The following is a 23,619-nucleotide window of genomic DNA, read 5'->3' as shown; positions in this document are numbered from 1 at the left end:
AAAGCTTATTTATTTATTTTTTTTTCTTATTATTTGGTTTCTAAAGTCTCCCTGAAAAAAAAAAAAAAAAACATAAAAAAACAGTGGGAGAGTAATATTGCCCTTTCAGCTTGTGTGCCAGTCTTGACTCCTGGGTGTGCCACCTCTCTCCCTCTCATTCAGTGGGCCATAGAAAGCCTATTTATTTTTTTTTAAATATTATTGGGTTTCTAAAGTCTCCCTTAAAAAACAAAAAATACATAAAAAAACAGTGGGAGAGTAATATTGCCCTTTCAGCTTGTGTGCCAGTCTTGACTCCTGGGTGTGCCACCTCTCTCCCTCTCATTCAGTGGGCCATAGAAAGCCTATTTATTTATTTTTTTAAATATTATTGGGTTTCTAAAGTCTCCCTTAAAAAACAAAAAATACATAAAAAAACAGTGGGAGAGTAATATTGCCCTTTCAGCTTGTGTGCCAGGCTTGACTCCTGGGTGTGCCACCTCTCTCCCTCTCATTCAGTGGGCCATAGAAAGCCTATTTTTTTTTTTTTTAAATAATATTGGGTTTCTACAGTCTCCCTTAAAAAACAAAAAATACCTAAAAAAACAGTGGGAGAGTAATATTGCCCTTTCAGCTTGTGTGCCAGTCTTGACTCCTGGGTGTGCCACCTCTCTCTCATTCAGTGGGCCATAGAAAGCATTTTTTTTTTTCCTTGATTTGTGTTCTAAAATCTACCTCAACACAAAAACACTACATCAATCAGTGGGAGAAAAATATTGGCCTCAGTCAGGGCTTGTGTGCCACTGCTGTGTGTGCTATCTCTCATTCAGTGGGCTATAGAAAGCCTATTTATTTATTTATTTTTTTTCTTATTATTTGGTTTCTAAAGTCTCCCTGAAAAAAAAAAACAAAACATAAAAAAACAGTGGGAGAGTAATATTGCCCTTTCAGCTTGTGTGCCAGTCTTGACTCCTGGGTGTGCCACCTCTCTCCCTCTCATTCAGTGGGCCATAGAAAGCCTATTTATTTTTTTTTTAAATATTATTGGGTTTCTAAAGTCTCCCTTAAAAAACAAAAAATACATAAAAAAACAGTGGGAGAGTAATATTGCCCTTTCAGCTTGTGTGCCAGTCTTGACTCCTGGGTGTGCCACCTCTCTCCCTCTCATTCAGTGGGCCATAGAAAGCCTATTTATTTTTTTTTTTAAATATTATTGGGTTTCTAAAGTCTCCCTTAAAAAACAAAAAATACATAAAAAAACAGTGGGAGAGTAATATTGCCCTTTCAGCTTGTGTGCCAGGCTTGACTCCTGGGTGTGCCACCTCTCTCCCTCTCATTCAGTGGGCCATAGAAAGCCTATTTATTTATTTTTTTAAATATTATTGGGTTTCTAAAGTCTCCCTTAAAAAACAAAAAATACATAAAAAAACAGTGGGAGAGTAATATTGCCCTTTCAGCTTGTGTGCCAGTCTTGACTCCTGGGTGTGCCACCTCTCTCTCATTCAGTGGGCCATAGAAAGCATTTTTTTTTTCCTTGATTTGTGTTCTAAAATCTACCTCAACACAAAAACACTACATCAATCAGTGGGAGAAAAATATTGGCCTCAGTCAGGGCTTGTGTGCCACTGCTGTGTGTGCTATCTCTCATTCAGTGGGCTATAGAAAGCCTATTTATTTATTTATTTTTTTTCTTATTATTTGGTTTCTAAAGTCTCCCTGAAAAAAAAAAAAAAAAAACATAAAAAAACAGTGGGAGAGTAATATTGCCCTTTCAGCTTGTGTGCCAGTCTTGACTCCTGGGTGTGCCACCTCTCTCCCTCTCATTCAGTGGGCCATAGAAAGCCTATTTATTTATTTTTTTAAATATTATTGGGTTTCTAAAGTCTCCCTTAAAAAACAAAAAATACATAAAAAAACAGTGGGAGAGTAATATTGCCCTTTCAGCTTGTGTGCCAGGCTTGACTCCTGGGTGTGCCACCTCTCTCCCTCTCATTCAGTGGGCCATAGAAAGCCTATTTATTTTTTTTTTAAATATTATTGGGTTTCTACAGTCTCCCTTAAAAAACAAAAAATACCTAAAAAAACAGTGGGAGAGTAATATTGCCCTTTCAGCTTGTGTGCCAGTCTTGACTCCTGGGTGTGCCACCTCTCTCTCATTCAGTGGGCCATAGAAAGCATTTTTTTTTTTTTCCTTGATTTGTGTTCTAAAATCTACCTCAACACAAAAACACTACATCAATCAGTGGGAGAAAAATATTGGCCTCAGTCAGGGCTTGTGTGCCACTGCTGTGTGTGCTATCTCTCATTCAGTGGGCTATAGAAAGCCTATTTATTTATTTATTTTTTTTCTTATTATTTGGTTTCTAAAGTCTCCCTGAAAAAAAAAAAAAAAAACATAAAAAAACAGTGGGAGAGTAATATTGCCCTTTCAGCTTGTGTGCCAGTCTTGACTCCTGGGTGTGCCACCTCTCTCCCTCTCATTCAGTGGGCCATAGAAAGCCTATTTATTTTTTTTTTAAATATTATTGGGTTTCTAAAGTCTCCCTTAAAAAACAAAAAATACATAAAAAAAACAGTGGGAGAGTAATATTGCCCTTTCAGCTTGTGTGCCAGTCTTGACTCCTGGGTGTGCCACCTCTCTCCCTCTCATTCAGTGGGCCATAGAAAGCCTATTTATTTTTTTTTTTAAATATTATTGGGTTTCTAAAGTCTCCATTAAAAAACAAAAAATACATAAAAAAACAGTGGGAGAGTAATATTGCCCTTTCAGCTTGTGTGCCAGGCTTGACTCCTGGGTGTGCCACCTCTCTCCCTCTCATTCAGTGGGCCATAGAAAGCCTATTTATTTTTTTTTTAAATATTATTGGGTTTCTAAAGTCTCCCTTAAAAAACAAAAAATACATAAAAAAACAGTGGGAGAGTAATATTGCCCTTTCAGCTTGTGTGCCAGTCTTGACTCCTGGGTGTGCCACCTCTCTCTCATTCAGTGGGCCATAGAAAGCATTTTTTTTTTCCTTGATTTGTGTTCTAAAATCTACCTCAACACAAAAACACTACATCAATCAGTGGGAGAAAAATATTGGCCTCAGTCAGGGCTTGTGTGCCACTGCTGTGTGTGCTATCTCTCATTCAGTGAGCTATAGAAAGCCTATTTATTTATTTATTTTTTTTCTTATTATTTGGTTTCTAAAGTCTCCCTGAAAAAAAAAAAAAAAAAACATAAAAAAACAGTGGGAGAGTAATATTGCCCTTTCAGCTTGTGTGCCAGTCTTGACTCCTGGGTGTGCCACCTCTCTCCCTCTCATTCAGTGGGCCATAGAAAGCCTATTTATTTTTTTTAAAAATATTATTGGGTTTCTAAAGTCTCCCTTAAAAAACAAAAAATACATAAAAAAACAGTGGGAGAGTAATATTGCCCTTTCAGCTTGTGTGCCAGGCTTGACTCCTGGGTGTGCCACCTCTCTCCCTCTCATTCAGTGGGCCATAGAAAGCCTATTTTTTTTTTTTTAAAATATTATCTGGTTTCTAAAGTCTCCCTGAAAAAAAAAAAAAACATAAAAAAACAGTGGGAGAGTAATATTGCCCTTTCAGCTTGTGTGCCAGTCTTGACTCCTGGGTGTGCCACCTCTCTCTCTCATTCAGTGGGCTATAGAAAGCCTATTTTTTTTTTTTTTTTTTTTTTTTTTTATATATTATTTGGTTTCTAAAGTCTCCCTGAAATAAAAAAAAAACTTAAAAAAACAGTGGGAGAGTAATATTGCCCTTTCAGCTTGTGCGCCAGTCTTGACTCCTGGGTGTGCCACCTCTCTCTCTCTAATTGTGGGCCATAGAAAGCCTTTTTTTTTTTTTTTTTAATATTATTTGGTTTCTAAAGTCTCCCTGAGGAAAAAAAAAAATAAATTAGGTGGGAGATTAATATTGACATTAGTGCTTGAGTGACAGTCCTGCGTGTGTGTCATCTCTGTGATTTTGTGCCACAGAAAACAGAGTGTGTAACATTGTGCCTGATTTTCCTTGTGGTCTCACCAACCTGTTAAGGGATATTGAAATCATACTGAAGTTATAGCTCACCGTGTAAGTTGTTTGACAGCAACAAATAAAGTTACTTTGGTTAAGATTTTAAAACAATGAGGAAGTCTGGTGCAAGAGGTCGTCGTGGGCGTTCATTGTCAGCTGGTAATGATGGTAGTGGTAGTGGAGCATCAGGTGGTCGTGGGGATAAAAATATTCCACCTAAGTCTGGAGCTGTGGAGCCAGTTTCGTCGTCAGGCTACACAAGGCCTCGAACGCTCTCTTTTCTGGGAGTAGGAAAACCGCTTTTAAAGGCGGAGCAGCAACAGCAAGTTTTGGCTTACATTGCAGACTCAGCCTCTAGCTCTTTTGCCTCCTCTTCCGAAACTGGTAAATGTAAAAGCAGCGCGTCGCTTGTGGATGTTCACGGTCAGGGACAAGTCGCTTCCTTGTCCTCCTCAGCAAAAACTACAACAAGAGAGAAGGATGCAGCAGGCGACACAACGGGTCACTCCATGGAGCTCTTTACACATACCGTCCCTGGCTTAGAAAGTGAAACATTTAACAGGCCATGCCCATTACAAGTATATTCTGACATGGAGTGCACTGATGCACAGCCACAGCCAGAGTACTATGCTGCTCCTTTGACTCAGACCACCACATTGCCCTCTCAGGGTACAGATCCACAATCAGACCCTGATGAGACTATGTTGCCCCGCCACGAACGCTATACCACCGACCGACACAGTGACACAGACGAAGTTGCACACGAGCTCGAAGAGGAGGTAATAGATGACCCAGTAATTGACCCCGATTGGCAGCCATTGGGGGAACAGGGTGCAGGCGGCAGTAGTTCAGAAGCGGAGGTGGAGGAGGGGCCGCAGCAGGCATCAACATCGCAACAGGTTCCATCTGCCGGGCCCGTATCTGGCCCAAAACGCGTGTCAAAGCCAAAACCTGTTGGAGCACAGCGTTGCCATCCGGTTAAAGCTCAGTCTGCAATCCCTGAAAAGGGATCCGAGTCTAGGAAGAGTGCAGTCTGGCATTTTTTTAAACAACATCCAACTGATCAGCGCAAAGTCATCTGTCAAAAATGTTCAACTAGCTTAAGCAGAGGTCAGAATCTGAAAAGTCTAAATACTAGTTGCATGCATAGACACTTAACCACCATGCATTTTCAAGCCTGGACTAACTACCAAACGTCCCTCAAGGTTGTAGCACCCTCGGCCAATGAAGCTAGTCAGCAACGCAACATCCCTTCCGTCACTGTAAGGCCACCATTTTCCGCACCACCGGCAGTATCTGTGCAGGTTTCTTTGCCAGCCAAAAGCAGTCAGGGTCAGGGAATCACCAGTTTTGTAGGAGGAAATATTGCATCTAGGGCACCGGCGGAAACAATACCGTCTCCAACCGTCTCTCAGTCTGCCATGTACACCGGCACACCCGAAAGTTCCACGATCTCCAGCTCTCCAGTCCAGCTCACCCTACATGAGACTCTGGTTAGAAAAAGGAAGTACTTATCCTCGCATCCGCGTACACAGTGTTTTAACGCCCACATAGCTAGACTAATCTCGTTAGAGATGATGCCCTACCGGTTAGTTGAAAGCGAAGCTTTCAAAGCCCTGATGGAGTACGCTGAACCACGATACGAGCTACCCAGTCAACACTTTTTTTCCAGAAAAGCCATCCCAGCCCTGCACCAGCATGTTAAACAGCGCATCGTCCATGCACTCAGGCAATCTGTGAGTACAAAGGTGCACCTGACTACAGATGCATGGACCAGTAGGCATGGCCAGGGACGTTATGTGTCCATCACGGCACACTGGGTGAATGTGGTGGATGCAGGGTCCACAGGCGACATCAATTTAGGGACAGTTGTGCCTAGCCCACGGTCTAGGAAACAGTTGGCTGTAGGCGTTCGCACCCCCTCCTCCTCCTCCTCCTCGTCCTCCTGCAGAAGCTACAGCTCTTCCACAGAACGCAGTCTGCCAACCACTCCATCGGCAGATGACACTGTTGCACACCAGTTGTCCCATTATGGGCCAGCTACTGCCAAGCGTCAGCAGGCTGTATTGGCTATGAAGTGCTTGGGCGACAACAGACACACCGCGGAAGTTCTGTCCGAGTTCTTGCAACAAGAAACGCAGTCGTGGCTGGGCACAGTAGATCTTGAGGCAGGCAAGGTAGTGAGTGATAACGGAAGGAATTTCATGGCTGCCATCTCCCTTTCCCAACTGAAACACATTCCTTGCCTGGCTCACACCTTAAACCTGGTGGTGCAGTGCTTATTGAAAACTTATCCTGGGTTCTCCGACCTGCTCCTCAAAGTGCGTGCACTTTGCTCACATATCCGACGTTCGCCTGTACACGCCAGCCGTATGCAGACCTATCAGCGGTCTTTGAACCTTCCCCAGCATCGCCTAATCATAGACGTTGCAACAAGGTGGAACTCAACACTGCACATGCTTCAGAGACTGTGCGAACAGAGGCGTGCTGTTATTTATTTGTGGGAGGATACACGGGCAGGCAGTAGGATGGCAGACATGGAGTTGTCAGGTGTGCAGTGGTCTAAGATACAAGACATGTGTCAAGTCCTTCAGTGTTTTGAGGAATGCACACGGCTGGTTAGTGCAGACAACGCCGTAATAAGCATGAGCATCCCCCTAATGCGTCTGCTGATGCAAAGTTTGACGCACATAAAGGAGCAGGCGTCTGCACCAGAGGAAGAGGAAAGCCTTGATGACAGTCAGCCATTGTCTGGTCAGGGCAGTGTACAGGACGAGGTAGCGGGCGAAGAGGAGGTGGAGGACGAGGAGGATGATGGGGATGAGTATATTTTTAATGCCGAACCTTTCCCGGGGGCACAGGAAATTGGTTGCGTGTCACGGCCGGGTTCTGGTTTTTTGAGGGACACAAGTGACGTAGATTTGCCTGCAACTGCCCCTCAACCAATCACAACCGGAGATTTTACAACTGGAACTTTGGCCCACATGGCGGATTATGCCTTACGTATCCTAAAAAGGGACACACGCATTACGAAAATGATGAACGATGACGATTACTGGTTGGCCTGCCTCCTTGATCCACGCTATAAAGGCAAATTGCAAAATATTATGCCACATGAGAACTTGGAACTAATATTAGCAACCAAACAATCAACTCTTGTTGACCGTTTGCTTCAGGCATTCCCAGCACACAGCGCACGTGATCGTTCTCACACGAGCTCCAGGGGGCAGCAGACTAGGAGTGTTAGGGGTGCACACATCAGAAGTGGCGTTGGACAGAGGGGTTTTCTGACCAGGTTGTGGAGTGATTTTGCTATGACCGCAGACAGGACAGGTACTGCTGCATCAATTGAAAGTGACAGGAGATAACATTTGTCCAGTATGGTTACTAACTATTTTTCATCCCTTATCGATGTTCTCCCTCAACCGTCATTCCCATTTGATTACTGGGCCTCCAAATTAGACACCTGGCCAGAATTGGCAGAATATGCATTGCAGGAGCTTGCTTGCCCGGCAGCAAGTGTCCTATCAGAAAGAGTATTCAGTGCTGCAGGTTCAATATTAACCGAAAAAAGGACTCGTCTGGCTACCCAAAATGTTGACGATCTAACATTCATTAAAATGAACCACAACTGGATTTCGAAATCTTTTGCCCCACCTTGCCCGGCCGACACCTAGCTTTCCTATGAAAGGCTCTTGCCTGTGAATTACTTTTCTAATGTCTAATTTGCTGCAGCTGATTGTACAGCATACGACATGTTTACACCTCCCTAAATGGCCAAACTCCCCACACGGGGCCGTGGTATCGCGACTTGGCGCAAGCACCCGTGAGACTGCTGTTTGTCTGAAGAGGTGGGTGTGCTCGCTTTTGGTTGACGGCATTGCTACTGGGTCCCTCATAGTACAATGTAGTGTCTCTGGCGGTGGTGGTGCACACCCAACGTCAGACACACCGTTGTAACATGAGGGGCCCTGGGGCGGTCCCGCCGGCCTCTAGAGAGTTCCCCCCTACCCCAGCTCAAAATGTGCTCTACCACATGCAAAATTATGTCGCACAGCTCCACCAATCTTTAGTCTATTCGCTGACATCATTCAATGTCTGGCACTGACAATACAAATTTGTAGACATCTACGATGCAACTTAAAGTAGTCTGTGTCTGTGTCCTATATTGGCACCATTAAATAGTTACTGCCAAATTACTATGTCAGAAACTCAGCAGATGAGCCCACCCCTGTACCTAAGTATGCCACCTTTTTTTTTGTTTTGGTTGTTTTGCGAGACATTAACATCTATTTATATTTTGGGAGTACTGGGACAGACACTCCTTGCACTACTCCTCCACTCACCACCAAGCTGCCCGTGTATCCATGTAACCGCTGTAAAACTGCCATGAGCCTATTGTTTGTTATTTTAGGCCTTTGAAGCCTGTCTGCGGTCCCTCCTTCCACTAGTCCTCCACTGACCAGACCACTGCTGCCCGTGTACCCCTGGAACCAATTATAAAGTGCCTACAGCCAGCCCATTTTTTTATGTTAGGCCTTTGAAGCCTGTCTGCGGTCCCTCCTTCCACTAGTCCTCCACTGACCAGACCACTGCTGCCCGTGTACCCCTGGAACCAATTATAAAGTGCCTACAGCCAGCCCATTTTCTTATGTTAGGCCTTTGAAGCCTGTCTGCGGTCCCTACTTTAAATACTCCTCCACTGACCACCAAGCTGCCTGCCCGTGTATCCATGTAACCGCTGTAAAACTGCCATGAGCCTATTGTTTGTTATTTTAGGCCTTTGAAGCCTGTCTGCGGTCCCTCCTTCCACTAGTCCTCCACTGGCCAGACCACTGCTGCCCGTGTACCCCTGGAACCAATTATAAAGTGCCTACAGCCAGCCCATTTTTTTATGTTAGGCCTTTGAAGCCTGTCTGCGGTCCCTCCTTCCACTAGTCCTCCACTGACCAGACCACTGCTGCCCGTGTACCCCTGGAACCAATTATAAAGTGCCTACAGCCAGCCCATTTTCTTATGTTAGGCCTTTGAAGCCTGTCTGCGGTCCCTCCTTCCACTAGTCCTCCACTGGCCAGACCACTGCTGCCCGTGTACCCCTGGAACCAATTATAAAGTGCCTACAGCCAGCCCATTTTCTTATGTTAGGCCTTTGAAGCCTGTCTGCGGTCCCTACTTTAAATACTCCTCCACTGACAACCAAGCTGCCTGCCCGTGTATCCATGTAACCGCTGTAAAACTGCCATGAGCCTATTGTTTGTTATGTTAGGCCTTTGATAGCCTGTCTGCGGTCCCTACTTTAAATACTCCTCCACTCACCACCAAGCTGCCTGCCCGTCTATCCATGTAACCGCTGTAAAACTGCAATGAGCCTATTGTTTGTTATTTTAGGCCTTTGATAGCCTGTCTGCGGCCCCTACTTGCAATACTCCTCCACTGACCACAATGCTGCCTGGAGTGCCTGCCTGTGTATCCATGTAACCGATGTAAAACTGCCATGACTGCCTACTGTTTGTTATTTTAGGCCTTTGATAGCCTGTCTGCAGCCCCTACTTGCAATACTCCTCCACTGACCACACCAATGCTGCCCGTGTACCCCTGGAACCTATTTAAAAGTTCATAGAGCCTAGTTATATATTTTATTTACTATTAATAAGGCCATGATAGACTACGCTGTACCACGCTACAAGCTAACCAGTCGACACTTCTTTTGCGAGAAAAGCCATCCCAACCCTCCACCAGCATGTAGAAGACCGCATTGTCCATGCACTCTGGCAATCTGTGAGTACAAAGGTGCACCTGACAACAGACGCATGGACCTGTAGGCATGGCCACGGAAGATTACGTGTCCATTACGGCGCAATGGGTTAATGTGTTGGATGCATGGTCCACAGGGGACAGCCTACTAAGTCTGTCTGCAGTCCCTAATTCAAATTGTCCTCCACTGTCTAAATCGGAGCTTCCACCTTCTGGCTTTCGGCCTATAGTATCAGAAATTAAACTGCATTTGGCCTTCAACTTTGGTTATGGCCTACTAACGGCTTCTGCCCCTCCCTGGTGTTGCCCTCAACTAAATAAAGCTGAGCTTCAACCTTCTGCTCCAAATTACCATTTTAAAAAATGCAATAGGCTTTTCCGGCCTACTAAAGGTGTCTGTCTGTGTGCCCCTGCCTGGTGTTGTCCTCAACTAAATAAAGCTGAGCTTCAACCTTCCGGCTCTCATTAAGTGGTTTTAAAAAAAAAAAAGGGTGGTTAGGGCCTACTAACGGCTTCTGTCCCTCCCTGGTGTTGCCCTCAACTAAATAAAGCTGAGCTTCAACCTTCTGCTCCAAATTACCATTTTAAAAAATGCAATAGGCTTTTCCGGCCTACTAAAGGTGTCTGTCTGTGTGCCCCTGCCTGGTGTTGTCCTCAACTAAATAAAGCTGAGCTTCAACCTTCCGGCTCTCATTAAGTGGTTTTAAAAAAAAAAAAAGGGTGGTTAGGGCCTACTAACGGCTTCTGCCCCTCCCTGGTGTTGCCCTCAACTAAATAAAGCTGAGCTTCAACCTTCTGCTCCAAATTACCATTTTAAAAAATGCAATAGGCTTTTCCGGCCTACTAAAGGTGTCTGTCTGTGTGCCCCTGCCTGGTGTTGTCCTCAACTAAATAAAGCTGAGCTTCAACCTTCTGCTCCAAATTACCATTTTAAAAAATGCAATAGGCTTTTCCGGCCTACTAAAGGTGTCTGTCTGTGTGCCCCTGCCTGGTGTTGTCCTCAACTAAATAAAGCTGAGCTTCAACCTTCCGGCTCTCATTAAGTGGTTTTAAAAAAAAAAAGGGTGGTTAGGGCCTAGTAACGGCTTCTGCCCCTCCCTGGTGTTGCCCTCAACTAAATAAAGCTGAGCTTCAACCTTCTGCTCCAAATTACCATTTTAAAAAATGCAATAGGCTTTTCCGGCCTACTAAAGGTGTCTGTCTGTGTGCCCCTGCCTGGTGTTGTCCTCAACTAAATAAAGCTGAGCTTCAACCTTCTGCTCCAAATTACCATTTTAAAAAATGCAATAGGCTTTTCCGGCCTACTAAAGGTGTCTGTCTGTGTGCCCCTGCCTGGTGTTGTCCTCAACTAAATAAAGCTGAGCTTCAACCTTCCGGCTCTCATTAAGTGGTTTTAAAAAAAAAAAATGGTGGTTAGGGCCTACTAACGGCTTCTGCCCCTCCCTGGTGTTGCCCTCAACTAAATAAAGCTGAGCTTCAACCTTCTGCTCCAAATTACCATTTTAAAAAATGCAATAGGCTTTTCCGGCCTACTAAAGGTGTCTGTCTGTGTGCCCCTGCCTGGTGTTGTCCTCAACTAAATAAAGCTGAGCTTCAACCTTCCGGCTCTCATTAAGTGGTTTTAAAAAAAAAAAATGGTGGTTAGGGCCTACTAACGGCTTCTGCCCCTCCCTGGTGTTGCCCTCAACTAAATAAAGCTGAGCTTCAACCTTCTGCTCCAAATTACCATTTTAAAAAATGCAATAGGCTTTTCCGGCCTACTAAAGGTGTCTGTCTGTGTGCCCCTGCCTGGTGTTGTCCTCAACTAAATAAAGCTGAGCTTCAACCTTCTGCTCCAAATTACCATTTTAAAAAATGCAATAGGCTTTTCCGGCCTACTAAAGGTGTCTGTCTGTGTGCCCCTGCCTGGTGTTGTCCTCAACTAAATAAAGCTGAGCTTCAACCTTCCGGCTCTCATTAAGTGGTTTTAAAAAAAAAAAATGGTGGTTAGGGCCTACTAACGGCTTCTGCCCCTCCCTGGTGTTGCCCTCAACTAAATAAAGCTGAGCTTCAACCTTCTGCTCCAAATTACCATTTTAAAAAATGCAATAGGCTTTTCCGGCCTACTAAAGGTGTCTGTCTGTGTGCCCCTGCCTGGTGTTGTCCTCAACTAAATAAAGCTGAGCTTCAACCTTCCGGCTCTCATTAAGTGGTTTTAAAAAAAAAAAATGGTGGTTAGGGCCTACTAACGGCTTCTGCCCCTCCCTGGTGTTGCCCTCAACTAAATAAAGCTGAGCTTCAACCTTCTGCTCCAAATTACCATTTTAAAAAATGCAATAGGCTTTTCCGGCCTACTAAAGGTGTCTGCCCCTCCCTGGTGTTGTCCTCAACTGAACAAAGCTGAGCTTCCACATTCTGGCTTTCGCCCTATACTATCAGATATTAAACTGCATTTGGCCTACTAGTGTGGTTAGGCCCTTGAAACAGTGTCTGCTGCTCTTGGGTTTGCTACTCCACTGAACAAAGCAATGCCGCCTGTTTAGTCCTGTTACCAATTTTGAACTGCATGTAGCCTACTTTATTCTTTGGCCCTATATCTGTTTCCTCCTCATCCTGCCCATTGCCCAGCCACTGCTAAATGAGTCTGCTGGTACATTGACCTAGACCACTACATTCCCCTTGTACTCTACACAGCCAGAATCTGACCCTGCTGAAAGTAAGGTTCCCCTTCCCGCATGTTATACCACCTTACACAGGGACAAAGAGGAAGGTGCAGATGAAAGTGCAGGTTCCTTCATCAGGTGGGGGGGCATACTCGTTGGCGACGTCACTGGCACAGGGCCCCTCAGAGTACGCAAAAGTGTCGCTGCTGGTGGGAGGCGCCCCCGCCATGCAAACACACCGCCGTACTTTGAGGGGCCCTGTGCCAGTGGCAATGCGAACGAGTGGGCCCCCCCCTGCTTGCTCAGGATCACAGCACTTGCAACTTTTAAATACTTACCTTTCCCTGCAACACCGCCGTGACGTAGTCCGCATTTCCTGGGCCCACGAAAAACTTGAGCCAGCCCTACTCCCCCCACAACTTTCCCCCAATTCCCTATGCCCAACTATTATTATACAGTTAATTAAGATTGGCAAGCTTCAGAAACAAGAATGGATGTTTTTGGCATTAAAATGGGCACTGTAGGTGTTTTCCTGGCCTCCACTCACTGCCGACTATGCTTCCCCATTGACTTGCATTGGGTTTCGTGTTTCGGTCGATCCCCGACTTTTAGCGATAATCGGCCGACTGCACTCGACTCGACTCTGGACAAAATCGGGTTTCCCAAAACCCTACTCGATCTTAAAAAAATGAAAGTCGCTCAACCCTACCCGTAGGGGTTAGTGAGTCCTCCGGAGAGCCATAGAGAGATGGTTCATATATTTTGCACTTGGAAGAAAGAGAAATAAAGAAAAGTTAATTAATACTGTAAAGTTTTATAATATGCCTTTAGTGGGTCCAGTATACGCCCTTAAAGCAGAAGTTAAATTATTGTTCCAGAAAAGTTTGCACTTAGTAGATAGTAGATAGTATGCCCGGCTGGGTAATGATAGTTATTTATAGCTAGTTATTTAATAAGTGCTATTTAAAATCTTCAACACAATGTAAATATGTTCCTGTTTGTAACGTTCAAGTGTCCTCACCTCCCATAAAGGGAAGCACTGTTATATTTAATTGTTTACAGCATTTCAAAATTTTGTATGTCTTTTGCTAACATGTATTGTTGTTCTTCTTTTCCCAGTCCGGGAGTACTGGATTTAAAGGGGGGGGGGAAAGCAGCGCCCCAGAGTCCTGGTCGTGCAGTATTGTCACTCTGCCGCTAAGGGGACTGATGGTACGTCTGATAGCACTAAAGGAGTTCACCTGACCAGGTATCACAGTCGCACATTACACTTCACACTTCGGCCACCAGGGGGAGCAAAAGGTTCAATTTACCAGGCCACTCCTCACACTCTGGTAAAACTGGGGGTTGGATAGAAAGTTAGAGAGAAGCTGACTGGGTTTTGCCCAGGCAACATCCAGTGAGAGAGGGTGTTGCGGGGAAAGATTAAGGGGGGTCCCTGTCAGGGGTGGGATCCTGACAGAGGCCTAGCAAGAGACAGATTGTTACGGAGCCGTGCCTGCACTTCATTGCGGTGGTATCTTAAGAAAGGACAAGAAGCGAAGTATATTGTGGAGAAGTGAGAAACGAGATCACAGCAACAAAGGAGATAATACCGGGAGGAGTCGTGCCCTACGATCATGGCAACATCCTTCTGAGGCACGTAGCCGGTGGCGGGAACACGGAGGGAGTACTGGCTCTACGCTTTACTTCAATCACGGCAGGGCAGTTGACTTTAGGTTGGCTGTCTCACCTTTTCACCTAAGCAGACAACGGAGGCAAATTGTGGGAGAGGGGCGTCTCTAGGGTCCCTATAAAATAGCTCCAGGCCTACCCCCGTCATACGGGTGCGTCCTATCCAAACTGGGGGACGAAGAGAGAGAGAACATCAGAAACAGATACAAGAGTTGTGAGGACTATCCCGTGGTGCTCAGCAGGGAGGTACTACAACACACAGGCGCAAGTAGGAAGGCTACTGATTTCCAACTGCAAAGAGAACTCTGGATGTGCCTTCGGACCGGCCGGTTTCAGCAAGCCCTGTTAGCAGTGCTCTGGATTGTGGATGCCGAAGTCTACAGTAAAAGGTAAAGAGACTGCAACCTTGTGTCCTCGTTATTTACCATGACCTAAAACACCGCCACCTACACTTTTAATTGGACGCCCCTTAGCAGGGCCACGGACTGGGTCGGGCCACCGTGACATCCCCAGAACCGCGACAGAGGGACCCGGTACCGAGTACCCCATTGCCCTGCATCTGGGGGCGCTCCACATGCCCTCAGAGCTGCAGCTCCCAGAAAGAGACATTGAAAGGCAGAACTGTATTGCAGCAAGCGCGAAGGAAGTCAAAGCAAAGGAGAGGATACCAGAAGGGGACCAGCCCCGCTCAGGCTGCCTCCTTCTGAGGCGCAAAATCCCGGTAGCCGGAACACCAAGGGAGTAAGGACCTCTACACCTTATTTCAGAGACCGGCAGGACAGCTAATTGCAGGTTACCTGTCTGCACCTACACCCAGGATTCACAGTGACACCTACAGAGCCGGGTTATCTAAGAGACCCTATAAACAGGCTCAAGTCACCAATCATACGGGTTTTGTCCTATCCTATATGGGGGACAGAGAGTGATACATCGCATCTGTGAGACCCTTATGTGAAGCCATAGGCAGTAAGAGACTACACCACTGCAGCGCAAGTGAAGGCTTCTGATTTCCACCTGGACAAGGGGACTCTGGACTTGCCTCCAAACCAGCCGGACTCTGCCTGCCCTGTGGTCTGGTGCCCTGGACTGTGGATGCTGAAGTCTTCAGTAAAGGTAAAGAGACTGCAACCTTGTGTCCTTGTTCTTTACTGCGCCATTCATCATTCACCATCTGTACACTGGGAAGCCCTGGGGATACATTTCACCTGTGGGAAGGTATACCATCTAGCTGCCATAACATCACCCCAGCGGACCCCTTAAAGCAGCGTCGGTCACCCTGACCGAATACCACAGGTGGCGTCATGAACATTCTCCTTAAAGACCTTTCCCTTTTACACGTATGTCCCAGGGCCACAGACCGGGTCAGCCACCGTGACATCCCTCTGTGAACCGAAGGACCCGGTACCGAGTACCCCACTCTCCTTGGGAGGCGATCCACATCTCTGGAGCTCAGCCACAGTGATATTGGGGTTCTAATTCACCTCTCTCACCAAAGCTCTTCTCCAACAATTGCTCAGTTTGGCTAGATGGCCAGGTCTAGGCAGGGCCGGTGTTTGGCACAGGCAGACCAGGCAGACGCCTGGGGCCCCCACCTACAAGGGGGCCCCTGCATCTGCAACCCCTGTATGAAATGCCCAGAGAGTTTTCAGCAGTGAATAATACTGTGCTTGCTTTGCAGTCTCAGAGCATCTCTCCCTCTCTCCCAAACCCCTTTTGAGACCCCCTCAGTGCTGTGATTTACTCATGTGGTCTGGATCTCTGTGCTGATAGCTGTAGGATCAGGTTTCACAGTCACATGCAGCAGGGATCAGCATGGGCTCTGACCAGTCACTGAATCATTGCTTGTAATCTGACAGGGTGACCTGCTGTCACTACTGTCTGGATGACACAAGACAGGAATATTGTCTGCTGAATCATAGTATTTATTATAAAGAAATAAATTAATTCCCACTTGAAATAATAAAGGTAAACTATACACATATATAGTACAGGTGTGCATAGGAATCAGCGTTTTTGGTGCATTTTTTTTTTGCAGCCAAAACCCGCTTTCTTGGCAGTAAAAACACTGCTTTCAAAGCACCCATTTTTTAGGGTATGTGCAGAGGATCCGGAAATGGCAGCCCTTTGGAGGCAGTGGACATGTGCTGCGTCCAAAGTGCTGCCATCTTTTGAACACAGGTGATTCCGCATGTGTTTATTGATCTGTGCGGAATCACCGCGTCCTATACATTGCACGGGTGAAATTTCTCTTGTGGAGACTCGCATCTATGCCAGATAAATTGACATGCTGCAGCCTGGACAGACGCGCCCCATGTCCGTCTCTGCGGGTGAGGTGCAGGTGATAGTGCACGCATAGTAGAGATGGAATTTCTTGAAATCCCATCCACCATACTGTAACATCTGACTGCTGTGGGATGGATGCTGCACAAGTACACAGCAGCCGACCCGCAGCGTTTACTGATTTTGGGCACATACCTTTAGAGCTTTTGCTGTATGTTTTTTTACAGTATGCATTTTGTCTACAGTACATATTTAATAAATATAGTTTTATTCACCAAAAACGCAGTGAAAAGCAACGTTGCAACATTTGCAGCATTTTTTAAACTTTTTCATTGCTTTCTACGGGTGAAAAAAATTGCTGAAAGCGACACGCTGCAGATTTAAAAAAAGCTGCAGTTGTGAAATTCAGCCAGGAGAAAATAAAAGGGTGCGCAGGAGATTTCTGAAAATCTCAGTTTTTGCTTGTGCTATAAAATGCTGCAAATTTCTTATTTGCAGAAGAAAGAGATGCAAAAATTCTGCATATGAACATGGCGAAAAGCTGCCAGCAAAACATAGGAGATCTCCGAAATCTCCTGCATGCGCTTGTTTGTTTTCTGACTGGATTTCAGAACTGAAGTGCTTTTTAAATCTGTAGCGTGTCACTTCTTTCAGTGTGTTTTCACCCGTAGAAAGCAATGAAAGAATAAAAAAGCTGCAGGTATTGCAACGGCATTTTTCACTGCAATTTTTTAAGTGGTTTTGGTGAATTAAACTATTAGGTCTCGTTCACATGTTCAGTATTTCACATTAGTATTTGTAATGCAGAAACAGCAGTGGAACAATGAGGCTATGTGCACACGTTGCGGAATCTGCTGAGGATATTTCCACGCAGATTCCTAAAAATCTGCAGGTAAAACGCAGAATTACCACGATTTTTGTGTGGATTTCACCTGCGTTTTTTACACCTGCTGATTCCTATTATGGAGCAGGTGTAAAACGCTGCGGAATCTGCACAAAGAATTGACATGCTGTAGAAAATACAATGCAGCGTTTCTGCTTGGTATTTTCCGCAGCATGTGTACGTCGGATTTTCTTTTCCATACGTTTACATGGTGCTGTACAACGCATGGAAAACTGCTGCAGATCCACAGCAAAATCCGCAGCGTGTGCACATAGCCTGAGAAACACATCACTTCGGTATTTCTCACCCTCCTGGGTTTGGCTTACACATACTGATGTAAAATACTGAGCAAATACTGATCGTATGAATGTGGTCTTAAACATACTGTAGACAAAGCAAACATCCTCACTCAAAAAAAAAGCTGAAAAAAGTGTGAAGAAAACCACAAAGCAAGCTGAAAAACAGGTGTTTTGAATGCAACATTTTTACTGCTAATAGAAAAGGTTTTGGCTACTGAAAAAAATGCTGCATGTGAACGTAGTCTTACTCTGAAACGCTATGTCTATCTGTGGTGTTACATAGGACTGCATGTGATATATAGTAAATTATCTGTACTCAGAGAGTTATCACTGTATTATCTGTGGTGTTAAAAAAATAATTAAGAGCGGGTTGGGGGCAACTCTTTGTCTTGGGCCCCCAATCTTTTCTGACCCTAGCAATGCCCCTGCATACAGTTAATAGTGGCAGTGTGAGCACTGGCTCCAGGCCCCTCCACCAACTGTATCCGCATCCTGCTCATGTAGTGTAACCTAAATGTTTGTGTGATTTTACAATGTTATCATTTGGGGCCCATTTTAAATTTTTGCCTAGGGCCCCACTTTGTCTAAAACTGGCCCTGGGTCTAGGAAGACTTCTGGTGGTCCCAAACGTCTGCCATTTAACCCCTTCACCCCCAAGGGTGGTTTGCACGTTAATGACCGGGCCAATTTTTACAATTCTGACCACTGTCCCTTTATGAGGCTATAACTCTGGAACGCTTTAACGGATCTTGGCGATTCTGATACTGTTTTCTCATGACATATTGTACTTCATGACAGTGGTAAAATTTATTCGATATAACTTGCGTTTATTTGTGAAAAAAATGGAAATTTGGCGAAAATTTTGAAAATTTTGCAATTTTCCAACTTTGAATTTTCATGCCCTTAAATCACAGACATATGTCACCCAAAATACTTAATAAGTAACATTTCCCACATGTCTACTTTACATCAGTACAATTTTGGAACCAAAATTTTTTTTTGTGACGGAGTTATAAGGGTTAAAAGTTGACCAGCAATTTCTCATTTTTACAACACCATTTTTTTTTAGGGACCACATCTCATTTGAAGTCATTTTGAGGGGTCTATATGATAGAAAATACTCAAGTGTGACACCATTCTAAAAATTGCACCCCTCAAGGTGCTCAAAACCACATTCAAGAAGTTTATTAACCCTTCAGGTGTTTCACAGGAATTTTTGGAATGTTTAAATAAAAATGAACATTTAACTTTTTTTCACACAAAATTTATTTCAGCTCCAATTTGTTTTATTTTACCAAGGGTAACAGGAGAAAATGGACCCCCAAAGTTGTTGTACAATTTGTCCTGAGTACGCTGATACCCCATATGTGGGGGTAAACCATTGTTTGGGCGCATGGCAGAGCTTGGAAGGGAAGGAGCGCCATTTGACTTTTCAATGCAAAATTGACTGGAATTGAGATGGGACGCCATGTTGCGTTTGGAGAGCCCCTGATGTGCCTAAACATTGAAACTCCCTACAAGTGACACCATTTTGGAAAGTAGACCCCCTAAGGAACTTATCTAGATGTGTTTTGAGAGCTTTGAACCCCCAAGTGTTTCACTACAGATTATAACGCAGAGCCGTGAAAATAATTTTTATTTTTTTTCTCAAAAATGATTTTTTAGCACCCAGCTTTGTATTTTTACAAGGGTAACAGAATAAATTGGACCCCAAAATTTGTTTTCCAATTTGTCCTGAGTACGCTGATACCCCATATGTGGGGGCAACCACTGTTTGGGCGCATGACAGAGCTCGGAAGGGAAGGAGCGCCATTTGGAATGCAGACTTAAATGGATTGGTCAGCAGCCGTCACGTTGCATTTGCAGAGCCCCTGATGTACCCAAACAGTACAAACCCCCCACAAGTGACCCCATATTGGAAACTAGACCTCCCAAGGAACTTATCTAGATGTGTTTTGAGAACTTTGAACCCCCAAGTGTTTCACTAAAGTTTATAGCGCAAAGCCGTGAAAATAAAAATTCTTTTTTTTTTCACAAAAATGATTTTTTTAGCCCCCAGTTTTGTATTTTCACAAGGGTAACAGGATAAATTAGACCCCAAAAGTTGTTGTCCAATTTGTCCTGAGTACGCTGATACCCCATATGTGGGGGGGAACCACTGTTTGGGTGCATGACAGAGCTCGGAATGGAAGGAGCGCCATTTGGAATGCAGCCTTAAATGGATTGGTCAGCAGGCGTCACGTTGCATTTGCAGAGCCCCTGATGTACCCAAACAGTACAAACCCCCCACAAGTGACCCCATATTGGAAACTAGACCTCCAAAGGAACTTATCTAGATGTGTTGTGAGAACTTTGAACCCCCAAGTGTTTCACTACAGTTTATAACGCAGAGCCGTGAAAATAAAACATCTTTTTTTTCCCACAAAAATGATTTTTAGCCCCCCAAATTTTTATTTTCCTAAGGATAACAAGAGAACTTGGACCCCAGAAGTTGTTGTTCAATTTGTCCCGAGTACGCTGATAACACATATGTTGGGGTAAACCCCTTTTTGGGCGCACGGGAGAGCTCGGAAGGGAAGGAGCACTGTTTTACTTTTTCAACGCAGAATTGGCTGGAATTGAGATTGGACGCCATGTCGCGCTTGGAGAGCCCCTGATGTGCCTGGACAGTGGAAACTCCCCAATTCTACCTGAAACCCTAACCCAAACACACCCCTAACCCTAATCCCAACGGTAACCCTAACCACACCCCTAGCCCTGACACACCCATAATTCTAATCCCAACCCTAATCCAAACGTAAATGTAATCCAAACCCTAACCCTAACTTTAGCCCCAACCCTAACTTTAGCCCCAACCCTAACTTTACCTCCAACCCTAGCCCTAACCCTAACCCTACCCCTAACCCTAACCCTAAACGTGATTGAAATATGTGGCACTGAAATACGTGGCACTGAAATACGTGGCACTGAAATACGTGGCACTGAAGTACGTGGCACTGAAGTACGTGGCACTGAAATACGTGGCACTGAAATACGTGATACGTGGCACTTAAATACGTGGCACTGAAATACGTGGCACTGAAACACGTGATACGTGGCACTGAAATACGTGATACGTGGCACTGAAACACGTGGCACTGAAATACGTGATACGTGGCACTGAAATACGTGGCACTGAAATACGTGGCACTGAAATACGTGGCACTGAAATACGTGCAACTGAAATACGTGCAACTGAAATACGTGGTACTAAAATATGTGGCACTGAAATACGTGATACGTGGCACTGAAATACGTGATACGTGGCACTGAAACACGTGGCACTGAAACACGTGGCACTGAAATACGTGATACGTGGCACTGAAATACATGGCACTGAAATACGTGGCACTGAAATACATGGCACTGAAATATGTGGCACTGAAATACGTGCACTGAAATACGTGGCACTATGACTGTCAGAAAATGTTCATTAAACGGTTAGGGGTGAGGTTAGGGGTAGAGTTAGGGTTAGGGTTTGGATCCCTTTATCATCTTGATGGTGGTGGGTGGCTTTTCAGTGTGTTTTCTGTTTTTTTTTTCGATAAAAATGCATGCGTTTTTAATGCAAACAAACGCATGTGCTTAAAAACGCAAGAAAATACTGCAGGTTGTATTTCTGAAAATGAACGCATGCAGAAAAAAACCGCATGCGTTTGAAAACGCGACCAAACGTGTACAAAAAAACCGCATGCGTTTTCAATGTTAAATATAGGGAAAAAACGCATGCTTTTTTTGTGCAAAAAAACGCTGCAGACAAAAACGCAAGTGTGAAACCAGCGACGCTTTTTATAGCAATAAAGTTTTTGCGTCTCCACATTTTGAGACCTATAATTTTTCCACATTTTGCTCCACAGAGTCATGTGAGGTCTTGTTTTTTGCGGGACGAGTAGACGTTTTTATTGGTAACATTTTCGGACACGTGACCATTTTTGATCGCTTTTTATTCCGATTTTTGTGAGGCAGAATGACCAAAAACCTGCTATTCATGAATTTCTTTTGGGAGAGGCGTTTATACCGTTCTGCGTTTGGTAAAATTGATAAAGCAGTTTTATTCGTCGGGTCAGTACGATTACAGCGATATCTCATTTATATCATTTTTTTATGTTTTGGCGCTTTTATACGATAAAAACTATTTTATAGAAAAAATAATTATTTTGGTATCGCTTTATTCTCAGGACTATAACTTTTTATTTTTTTGCTGATGATGCTGTATGGCGGCTTGTTTTTTGCGGGACAAGATGATGCTTTCAGCGGTACCATGGTTATTTATATCCATCTTTTTGATCGCGTGTTATTCCACTTTTTGTTCGGCGGTATGGTAATAAAGCGTTGTTTTTTGCCTCGTTTTTTTTTTTTTTTCTTACGGTGTTTACTGAAGGGGTTAACTAGTGGGGCAGTTTTATAGGTTGGGTCGTTACGGACGCGGCGATACTAAATATGTGTACTTTTATTGTTTTGTTTTTTTTATTTAGATAAAGAAATGTATTTATGGGAATAATATATATATTTTTTTTATTATTTATTTAGGAATTTTTTTTATTTATTTTTTTACGCATGTGGAAAAAATTTTTTTTTACTTTTTTACTTTGTCCCAGGGGGGGACATCACAGATCATTGATCTGGCAGTGTGCACAGCACTCTGCCAGATCGACGATCTGCTGTGCAGGGCTGCAGGCTTACCAAGTGTCTGCTCTGAGCAGACACTCGGTAAGCCACCTCCTTCCCTGCAGGACCCGGATGCCACTGCCATCTTGGATCCGGGACCTGCAGGCAGGGAGGGAGGTAAGACCCTCGCAGCAACGCGATCACATCGCGTTGCTCCGGGGGTCTCAGGGAAGCCCGCAGGGAGCCCCCTCCCTGCGCGATGCTTCCCTATACCGCCGGTACACTGCGATCATGTTTGATCGCGGTGTGCCGGGGGTTAATGTGCCGGGGGCGGTCCGTGACCGCTCCTGGCACATAGTGCCGGATGTCAGCTGCGATATGCAGCTGACACCCGGCCGCGATCGGCCGCGCTCCCCCCGTGAGCGCGGCCGATCGTGTATGACGTACTATCCCGTCGGCGGTCATACGGGCCCACCCCACCTCGACGGGATAGTACGTCTGATGTCAGGAAGGGGTTAAGGATTATGGGGGCCACTGTGCTCTTAGGAGCCTTGAGTACTGCAGAATTTCTGTTGTAACCTTGGCCAGATCTGTGCCTTGCTGCAATTCTGTTTCTGAGCTTCTTGGCCATTTTGTTTGACCTCATGATTCTCATTTGGTCTGACATGCACTGTGAGCCGTGAGGTCTTATATAGACAGGTGTGTGCCTTTCCAAATCAAGTCCTATCAGTTTAATTAAACACATCTGGCCTCCAATGAAGGAGTAGAACCATCTCAAGGAGGATCACAAGGAAATGGACAGCATGTTACTTAAATATGAGTGTCTGAGCAAAGTCTGAATACTTATAACCATGTGATATTTCAGTTTTTCTTTTTTATTAAATTTACAAAAATTACTACAATTCTGTTTTTCTCAGTCAAAATGGGTTGCAGTGTGTTAGGTCTCGAGTTCCCGCCGCTGCACAAGGGGAATCTCGAACTGCCTCCGCTGCAGTCTCCCATTCTTCTCCAGCCGCAGTGGAGCCTGCTCAGTGGAGACGTCGGTCCCAGCGTCTGGCTCAGGCAGATACTATGTGCTTGGTTACTGCTGCCCTTCCAGGCTCAGCCATTGTAGCCAGTACTGGTCTGCGGTGAGCAGACGCTTCTGGGATGAAGTCCGGCTTTTCTCCTTCTGAGCATGCCCAAGGGAAGACCTCTCATTTGAGGTCGGGGGTCACATGCTTAGGTCCTGTTGCAGCTCCCATTGGTCCACTAGGAAAGTCCTGAAGAAGCTCCATCTATAAAAGGTTTGCATGGTCGCACGGCTGTTGCCAGTGGATACTCTACCACTCAGTCATATGTGGAGAGTCTGGGTTACCTCTGGGGCTGTAGACTCAGGCAGGCAGCTATCGTCAGTGGGGGCAATTAGCCTTGGCTTAGCATCTGGTTCCTTCATGTGTGCGGT

The sequence above is a fragment of the Ranitomeya variabilis genome, chromosome 3 (assembly GCF_051348905.1).
Source record: "Ranitomeya variabilis isolate aRanVar5 chromosome 3, aRanVar5.hap1, whole genome shotgun sequence".
In the NCBI taxonomy this organism is placed as follows: domain Eukaryota; kingdom Metazoa; phylum Chordata; class Amphibia; order Anura; family Dendrobatidae; genus Ranitomeya; species Ranitomeya variabilis.
This window is presented reverse-complemented; position numbering follows the sequence as displayed.